Genomic DNA, 10,805 nt, shown 5'->3' on the forward strand with positions numbered 1-10,805 from the left:
ACCCTGGTTTGTGTCTCGGAGAGGCTGCAGGATCCAAGTAGGTTCAGTAGAACTTCTGGTTTCATTTCTCTTCCATGTCGTAGCTCAGTCGATAAAGGCAGCGTCTGGGATGCTCTCGGACGCAGGTTCGAGTCCTCGTCACGGCCCTTGTGGATTTGTTCATTTGATTCCTCACGCTGTTGTGATATCTGTGTGTAATAGAATGATGCATACATGGATGGATAGATAGGTATACATAGATAAAGATGGATTAGTATCCACGTGGAAAATTAAACAAATATTCAAAACGTTTTTGTGTTTCATCACTTTAGTTAGGAAACACCGACATTATGTGTTTTTGTGATTATTCTTGCATTATATACATATACATGGATATGATATAGATAGACAGAGATAGACAGATAGATAGGTACATGGATTGATGCACAGATAAATGGATTGATGCACAGATAAATGAATTGATGTATAGTTTGATGAATATATGGTTGAATAAATGGATGTGTAGGTGGATCAGTAGATGGATAAAAGGACGGATAGATGAACAGATAGATGATAGATAGATGAACGTATAGATTTATGGATGGTTCAATAGATAATTGATTCAAATGTTATATACAGAGATGGATAGATAGATGGACAGGTAGAGGCTCATTTTGATGCTCAGATCGATGGATAGATAGTTGGATGGAAAGATTGAGAAATAGATGGATAATGTTAGATTCATGTTATTCATCCCATGAATAGATTCATGGGATGATAGTTAGATAAAAAGATGGACATATAGATGGTCTGAGGAATATTTCCTCATAGACAGAGAAATTAAAAATTTTCGTCAAAATCAAAAATTTCTGAGATATTCCAATCAAATCTCACACCATTTGCAATCTCAGTCGTGAAACTTTCACTCCAATACATTAATAAATAGATTTTCTACAGATATTTTTAGCCGTATATCCGGGCGTGGACGGGTGCCTGCCCTCATATATCCCACCCATGTACGGGTGCCCGCTCGCATATATCCCACCCCTGTACGGGTGCCCGCCCTCATATATCCCACCCCTGTACACAGGTTCCCGACCTCATATATCCCACCTCTGTACGGGTGCCCGCCCTCATATATCCCACCCCTGTACGGGTGCCCGCCCTCATATATCCCACCCCTGTACACAGGTTCCCGACCTCATGTATCCCACCCGTGTACGGGTGCCCGCCCTCATATATCCCACCCCTGTACTGTTGCCCGCCCGCATATATGCCACCCCTGTACGGGTGTCCGCCCTCATATATCCCACCCCTGTACGGGTGTCCGCCCTCATATATCCCACCCCGTACGGGTGTCCGCCCTCATATATCCCACCCCTGTACGGGTGCCCGCCCTCATATATCCAACCCCTGTACTGTTCCCCGCCCGCATATATGCCACACCTGTAAGGGTGCCCGCCCTCATATATCCCAACCCGGAAGGGGTGCGAGCCTACATATATCCCAACCCTGTACGGGTGCCCGCCCTCATATATCCCACCCGTGTACGGGTCCCCGCCCTCATATATCACTCCCCTGTACGGGTATCCGCGCTCATATATCCCACCCCTGTACGGGTGTCCGCCCTCATATATCCCACCACTGTACGGGTGTCCGCCGTCATGTATCCCACGCGTGTACGGGTGCCCGCCCTCATATATCCCACCCCTGCACTGTTGCCCGCCCGCATATATGCCACCCCTGTACGGATGTCCGCCCTCATATATCCCACCCCTGTACGGGTGTCCGCCCTCATATATCCCACCCCTGTACGGGTGTCCGCCCTCATATATCCCACCCGTGTACGGGTGCCCGCCCTCATATATCCCACCCCTGTACTGTTCCCCGCCCGCATATATGCGACACCTGTAAGGGTGCCCGCCCTCATATATCCCACCCCGGAAGGGGTGCGCGCCTACATATATCCCAACCCTGTACGGGTGCCCGCCCTCATATATCCCACCCGTGTACGGATCCCCGCCCTCATATATCACTCCCCTGTACGGGTATCCGCGCTCATATATCCCACCCCTTTACGGGTGTCCCCCGTCATATATCCCACCCGTGAATGGGTGCCCGCCCTCATATATCCCACCCCTGTACTGTTGCCCGCCCGCATATATGCCACCCCTGTACGGGTGCCCGCCTGCATATATCCCACCCCTGTAAACGCGCCCGCCCTCATATATCACACCCCTGTACGGGTGTCCGACCTCATATATCCCACCCTTGTACGGGTGTCCGCCCTCATATATCCCACCCGTGTACGGGTGCCCGCCCTCATATATCCCACCCCTAAACTGTTGCCCGCCCGAATATATGCCACCCCTGTAAGGGGGCCCGCCCGCATATATCCCACCCCTGTACGGGTGTCCGCCCTCATATAACCCACCCCTGACGGGTGGCCGACATCATATATCCCACCCCTGTACGGGTGGCCGCCCTCATATATCCCACGACTGTACGGGTGTCTGCCCTCATATATCCCACCCGTGTACGAGTCGCCCGACCTCATATATCACACCCCTGTACGTGTGCCAGCCCTCATATATCCCACCCCTGTACGGGTGCCCACTCTCATGTATCCCACCCCTGCACGGGTGCTCGCCTGCATGTATCCCACCCCTTTACGGGTGCCCGCACTCATATATCCCACCCCTTTACGGGTGCTCGCACTCATATATCCCACCCCTGTAAGAATGCCCGCCCTCATATATCCCATCTCTGTATGGGTGCCCGCCCTCATATATCCCACCCGTGTACGGGTCCCAGCCCTCATACATCACTCCCCAGTACGGGTTTCCGCCCGCATATATGCCACCCCTGTACGGGTGTCCGCCCTCATATATCCCACCCCTGTACGGGTCTCCGCCCTCATATATTCCACCCCTGTACGGGTGTCCGCCGTCATATATCCCACCTGTGTACGGGTTCCCGCCCTCATATATGCCACCCCTGTAAGGGTGCCCGCCCTCATATATCCCACCCCGGAAGGGGTGCGCGCCTACATATATCCCAACCCTGTACGGGTCCCCGTCCTCATATATCCCACCCATGTACAAGTGCCCGCCTTCATATATACCACCCCTGTACGGGTGCCCGCCTACATATATCCCACCCCTTTAAGGGTGCCCGCCTATGTATATCCTAACACTGTACGGGTCCCCGCCCTCATATATCCCACCCCTTTACGGTTACCTGCCCTCATATATCCCACACCTGTCCGTGTGCCAGCCCTCATATATCCCACCCCTGTACGGGTGTCCGCCCTCATATATCCCACCTCTGACGGGTGCCCGACCTCATATATCCCACCCCTGTTCATGTGGCCGACCTCATATATCCCACCACTGTATGGGTGTCTGCCCTCATATATCCCACCCCTGTACGGATGCCCGCCCTGATATATCCCACTCTGTACGGGTGCCCGCCCGCATATATCCGACTCCTGTACGGGTGCCCACTCTGATATATCCCACCCTTGTACGAGTCGCCCGACCTCATATATCACACCCCGGTACATGTGCCCGCCCTCATACATCCCACCCCTGTGCGGGTGCCCACCCTCACGTATCCCACCCCTGCACGGGTGCTCGCCTGCATGTATTCCACCCTTGTACGGGTGCCCGCACTCATATATCCCACCCCTGTACGGGTGCTCGCACTCATATATCCCACCCCAGTACGGGTGCCCGCCCTCATATATCCCACCATTGTACAGGTGTCCGCCCTCATATATTCCACCCCTGTACACGGATTCTCAACCTCATATATCCCATCTCTGTATGGGTGCCCGCCCTCATATATCCCACCCGTGAACGGGTCCCCGCCCTCATATATCACTCCCCTGTACGGGTGTCCGCCCTCATATATCCCACCCCTGTACGGGTGTCCGCCGTCATATATCCCACCCTTGTACGGGTGCCCGCCCTCATATATCTCACCCCTTTACTGTTGCTCGTCCGCTTATATGCCACCCCTGTACGGGTGTCCGCAATTAATATATCCCACCCCTTTACGGGTGTCCGCCCTCATATATCCCACCCCTGTACGGGTGTCCGCCCTCATATATCCCACCCGTGTACGAGTGCCCGCTCTCATATATCCTACACCTGTACTGTTGCCCGCCCGCATATATGCCACCCCTATAAGAGTGCCCGCCCTCATATATCCCACCCCGGAAGGGGTGCGCTCCTACATATATCCCACCCCTGTACGGGTTCCCGCCCTCATATATCACACCCCTGTACGGGTGTTCGCCTACATATATCCCACCTCTGTACGGGTGCCCGCCCTCATATATCCTACCCTTGTACGGGTGCACGCCCTCATGTATCCCACCCCTGTACGGGTGCCCGCCTGCATGTATCCCACCTCTGTACGGATGCCCGCCCGCATATATCACACCCTTGTATGGGTGCCCGCCCTCATATATCCCACCCCTGTACGGGTGCCCGCACTCATATATCCCTCTCCTGTACAGGTGCCCGCCCTCATATATCCAACCCCTGTACGGGTGTCCGCCCTCATAAATCCCACCCCTGTACACGGGTTCCCGACCTCCTATATCCCACCTCTGTACGGGTGCCCACCCTCATATATCCCACCCGTGTACGGGTCCCCGCCCTCAATTATCAATCCCCTGTACGGGTGTCCGCCCTCATATATCAAACCCCTGTACGGGTGTCCGCCGTCATATATCCTACCCGTGGACGGGTCCCCACCCTCATATATCCCAATCCCTTTACGGGTGCCCGCCCTCATATATCCCACGCGTGTACGGGTCCCAGTCCTCATATATCCCCCCCCATGTACAAGTGCCCGCCCTCATATATCCCACCCGTGTACGGGTGCCCGCCTTCATATATCCCACCCCTGAACGGGTTCCCGACTACATATATCCCATGCCTTTAAGGGTGCCCGCCTATGTATATCCTATCACTGTACGGGTGCCCACCCTCATATATCCCACTCCTGTACGGGTGCCAGCCCTCATATATCCCACCCCTGTACGGGTGTCCGCCCTCATATATCCCATCCCTGTACGGGTGCCCGACCTCATATATCCCACCCCTGTACGGGTGGCCGCCCTCATATATCCCACCCCTGTACGGGTGCCCGCCCGTATATATCCCACTCCTGTACGGGTGCCCAATCTGATATATCCTACCCCTGTACGAGTCGCGAGACCTCATATATCACACCCCTGTACGTGTGCCCGCCCTCATATATCCCACCCCTGTACGGGTGCCCACCCTCATGTATCCCACCCCTACACGGGTGCTCGCCTGCATGTATAACACCCCAGTACGGGTGCCCGCCCTCATATATCCCACGCGTGTACGGGTCCCCGTCCTCATATATCCCACCCATGTACAAGTGCCCGCCTTCATATATACCACCCCTGTACGGGTGCACGCCTACATATATCCCACCCCTTTAAGGGTGCCCGCCTATTTATATCCTAACACTGTACGGGTGCCCGCCCTCATATATCTCACCCCTTTACGGTTACCTGCCCTCATATATCCCACACCTGTCCGTGTGCCAGCCCTCATATATCCCACCCCTGTTCGGGTGTTCGCCCTCATATATCCCACCCCTGACGGGTGCCCGACCTCATATATCCCACCCCTGTTCATGTGGCCGACCTCATATATCCCACCACTGTACGGGTGTCTGCCCTCATATATCCCACCCCTGTACGGGTGCCCGCCCTGATATATCCCACTCTGTACGGGTGCCCGCCCGCATATATCCCACTCCTGTACGGGTGCCCACTCTGATATATCCCACCATTGTACGAGTCGCCCGACCTCATATATCACACCCCGGTACATGTGCCCGACCTCATATATCCCACCCCTGTGCGGGTGCCCACCCTCACGTATCCCACCCCTGCACGGGTGCTCGCCTGCATGTATCCCACCCTTGTACGGGTGCCCACACTCATATATCCCACCCCTGTACAGGTGCTCGCACTCATATCCCACCCCAGTACGGGTGCCCGCCCTCATATATCCCACCTTTGTACGGGTGTCCGCCCTCATATATTCCACCCCTGTACACGGATTCTCAACCTCATATATCCCATCTCTGTATGGGTGCCCGCCCTCATATATCCCACCCGTGAACGGGTCCCCGCCCTCATATATCAATCCCCTGTACGGGTGTCCGCCCTCATATATCCCACCCCTGTACGCGTGTCCGCCGTCATATATCACACCCTTGTACGGGTGCCCGCCCTCATATATCCCACCCCTTTACTGTTGCTCGTCCGCTTTTATGCCACCCCTGTACGGGTGTCCGCAATTAATATATCCCAACCCATTACGGGTGTCCGCCCTCATATATCCCACCCCTGTACGGGTGTCCGCCCTCATATATCCCACCCGTGTACGAGTGCCCGCCCTCATATATCCTACCCCTGTACTGTTGCCCGCCCGCATATATGCCACCCCTGTAAGAGTGCCCGCCCTCATATATCCCTCCCCGGAAGGGGTGCGCTCCTACATATATCCCACCCCTGTACGGGTTCCCGCCCTCATATATCACACCCCTGTACGGGTGTTCGCCTACATATATCCCACCTCTATACGGGTGCCCGCCCTCATATATCCTACCCTTGTACGGGTGCACGCCCACATGTATCCCACCCCTGAACGGGTGCCCGCCTGCATGTATCCCACCTCTGTACGGATGCCCGCCCGCATATATCACACCCTTGTACGGGTGCCCGCCCTCATATATCCCACCCCTGTACGGGTGCCCGCACTCATATATCCCTCTCCTGTACAGGTGCCCGCCCTCATATATCCAACCCCTGTACGGGTGTCCGCCCTCATAAATCCCACCAAAGTACACGGGTTCCCGACTTCCTATATCCCACCTCTGTACGGGTGCCCACCCTCATATATCCCACCCGTGTACGGGTCCCCGCCCTCAATTATCACTCCCCTGTACGGGTGTCCGCCCTTATATATCAAACCCCTGTACGGGTGTCCGCCATCATATATCCTACCCGTGTACGGGTCCCCACCCTCATATATCCCACCCCTTTACGGGTGCCCGCCCTCACATATCCCACGCGTGTACGGGTCCCCGTCCTCATATATCCCATCCATGTACAAGTGCCCGCCCTCATATATCCCACCCGTGTTCGGGTGCCCGCCTTCATATATCCCACCCCTGAACGGGTTCCCGCCTACATATATCCCATGCCTTTAAGGGTGCCCGCCTATGTATATCCTATCACTGTACGGGTGCCCGCCTTCATATAACCCACTCCTGTACGGGTGCCAGCCCTCATATATCCCACCCCTAAACGTGTGTCCGCCCTCATATATCCCACCCCTTTGCGGGTGCCCACCTTCACGTATCCCACCCCTGCACGGGTGCTCGCCTGCATGTATCCCACCCTTGTACGGGTGCCCGCACTCATATATCCCACCCCTGTACGGGTGCTCGCACTCAAATATCCCACCCCAGTACGGGTGCCCGCCCTCATATATCCCACCTTTGTACGGGTGTCCGCCCTCATATATTCCACCCCTGTACACAGATTCTCAACCTCATATATCCCATCTCTGTATGGGTGCCCGCCCTCATATATCCCACCCATGAACGGGTCCCCGCCCTCATATATCAATCCCCTGTACGGGTGTCCGCCCTCATATATCCCACCCCTGTACGGGTGTCCGCCGTCATATATCCCACCCTTGTACGGGTGCCCGCCCTCATATATCCCACCCCTTTACTGTTGCTCGTCCGCTTATATGCCACCCCTGTACGGGTGTCCGCAATTAATATATCCCACCCCCTTACGGGTGTCCGCCCTCATATATCCCACCCCTGTACGGGTGTCCGCCCTCATATATCCCACCCGTGTACGAGTGCCCGCCCTCATATATCCTACCCCTGTACTGTTGCCCGCCCGCATATATGCCACCCCTGTAAGAGTGCCCGCACTCATATATCCCACCCCGGAAGGGGTGCGCTCCTACATATATCCCACCCCTGTACGGGTTCCCGCCCTCATATATCACACCCCTGTACGGGTGTTCGCCTACATATATCCCACCTCTGTACGGGTGCCCGCCCTCATATATCCTACCCTTCTCCGGGTGCACGCCCTCATGTATCCCACCCCTGAACGGGTGCCCGCCCTCATATATCCCACCCCTGTACGGGTCCCCGCACTCATATATCCCTCTCCTGTACAGGTGCCCGCCCTCATATATCCAACCCCTTTACGGGTGTCCGCCCTCATAAATCCCACCCCCTGTACACGGGTTCCCGACCTCCTATATCCCACCTCTGTACGGGTGCCCACCCTCATATATCCCACCCGTGTACGGGTCCCCGCCCTCAATTATCACTCCCCTGTACGGGTGTCTGCCCTTATATATCAAACCCCTGTTCGGGTGTCCGCCATCATATATCCTACCCGTGTACGGGTCCCCACCCTCATATATCCCACCCCTTTACGGGTGCCCGCGCTCACATATCCCACGCGTGTACGGATCCCCGTCCTCATATATCCCACCCATATACAAGTGCCCGCCCTCATATATCCCACCCGTGTACGGGTGCCCGCCTTCATATATCCCACCCCTGAACGGGTTCCCGCCTACATATATCCCATGCCTTTAAGGGTGCCCGCCTATGTATATCCTATCACTGTACGGGTGCCCGCCCTCATATATCCCACTCCTGTACGGGTGCCAGCCCTCATATATCCCACCCCTGTACGGGTGTCCGCCCTCATATATCCCACCCCTGTGCGGGTGCCCACCTTCACGTATCCCACCCCTGCACGGGTGCTCGCCTGCATGTATCCCACCCTTGTACGGGTGCCCGCACTCATATATCCCACCCCTGTACGGGTGCTCGCACTCAAATATCCCACCCCAGTACGGGTGCCCGCCCTCATATATATCACCTTTGTACGGGTGTCCGCCCTCATATATTCCACCCCTGTACACGGATTCTCAACGTCATATATCCCATCTCTGTATGGGTACCCGCCCTCATATATCCCACCCGTGAACGGGTCCCCGCCCTCATATATCAATCCCCTGTACGGGTGTCCGCCCTCATATATCCCACCCCTGTACGGGTGTCCGCCGTCATATATCCCACCCTTGTACGGGTGCCCGCCCTCATATATCCCACCCCTTTACTGTTGCTCGTCCGCTTATATGCCACCCCTGTACGGGTGTCCGCTATTAATATATCCCACCCGTTTACGGGTGTCCGCCCTCATATATCCCACCCCTGTACGGGTGTCCGCCCTCATATATCCCACCCGTGTACGAGTGCCCGCCCTCATATATCCTACCCCTGTACTGTTGCCCGCCCGCATATATGCCACCCCTGTAAGAGTGCCCGCCCTCATATATCCCACCCCGGTAGGGGTGCGCTCCTACATATATCCCACCCCTGTACGGGTTCCCGCCCTCATATATCACACCCCTGTACGGGTGTTCGCCTACATATATCCCACCTCTGTACGGGTGCCCGCCCTCATATATCCTACCCTTGTCCGGGTGCACGCCCTCATGTATCCCACCCCTGAACGGGTGCCCGCCTGCATGTATCCCACCTCTGTACGGATGCCCGCCCGCATATATCACACCCTTGTACGGGTGCCCGCCCTCATATATCCCACCCCTGTACGGGTGCCCGCACTCATATATCCCTCTCCTGTACAGGTGCCCGCCCTCATATATCCAACCCCTGTACGGGTGTCCGCCCTCATAAATCCCACCCCTGTACACGGGTTCCCGACCTCCTATATCCCACCTCTGTACGGGTGCCCACCCTCATATATCCCACCCGTGTACGGGTCTCCGCCCTCAATTATCACTCCCCTGTACGGGTGTCCGCCCTTATATATCAAACCCCTGTACGGGTGTCCGCCGTCATATATCCTATCCGTGTACGGGTCCCCACCCTCATATATCCGACCCCTTTACGGGTGCCTGCCCTAACATATCCCAGGCGTGTACGGGTCCCCGTCCTCATATATCCCACCCATGTACCAGTGCCCGCCCTCATATATCCCACCCGTGTACGGGTGCCCGCCTTCATATATCCCACCCCTGAACGGGTTCCCGCCTACATATATCCCATGCCTTTAAGGGTGCCCGCCTATGTATATCCTATCACTGTACGGGTGCTCGCCCTCATATATCCCACTCCTGTACGGGTGCTAGCCCTCATATATCCCACCCCTGTACGGGTGTCCGCCCTCATATATCCCACCCCTGTACGGGTGCCCGACCTCATATATCCCACCCCCTGTACGAGTGGCCGCCCTCATATATCCCACCACTGTACGGGTGTCTGCCCTCATATATCCCACCCCTTTACGGGTGCCTGCCCTCATATATCCCACCCCTGTACGGGTGCCCGCCCGCATACATCCCACTCCTGTACGGGTGCCCACTCTGATATATCCTACCCCTGTACGAGTCGCCCGACCTCATATATCACACCCCTGTACGTGTGCCCGCCCTCATATATCCCACCCCTGTACGGGTGCCCACCCTCATGTATCCCACCCCTACACGGGTGCTTGCCTGCATGTATAACACCCCTGTACGGGTGCCCGCACTCATATATCCCACCCCTGTACGGGTGCTCGCACTTATATATCCCACCCCAGTACAGGTGCCCGCCCTCATATATCCCACCTTTGTACGGGTGTCCGCCCTCATATATTCCACCCCTGTACTCGGATTCCCAACCTCATATTTCCCATCTCTGTATGGGTGCCCGCC

Source organism: Procambarus clarkii, chromosome 74 (genome assembly GCF_040958095.1).
Source record: "Procambarus clarkii isolate CNS0578487 chromosome 74, FALCON_Pclarkii_2.0, whole genome shotgun sequence".
Classification (NCBI taxonomy): Eukaryota; Metazoa; Arthropoda; class Malacostraca; order Decapoda; family Cambaridae; genus Procambarus; species Procambarus clarkii.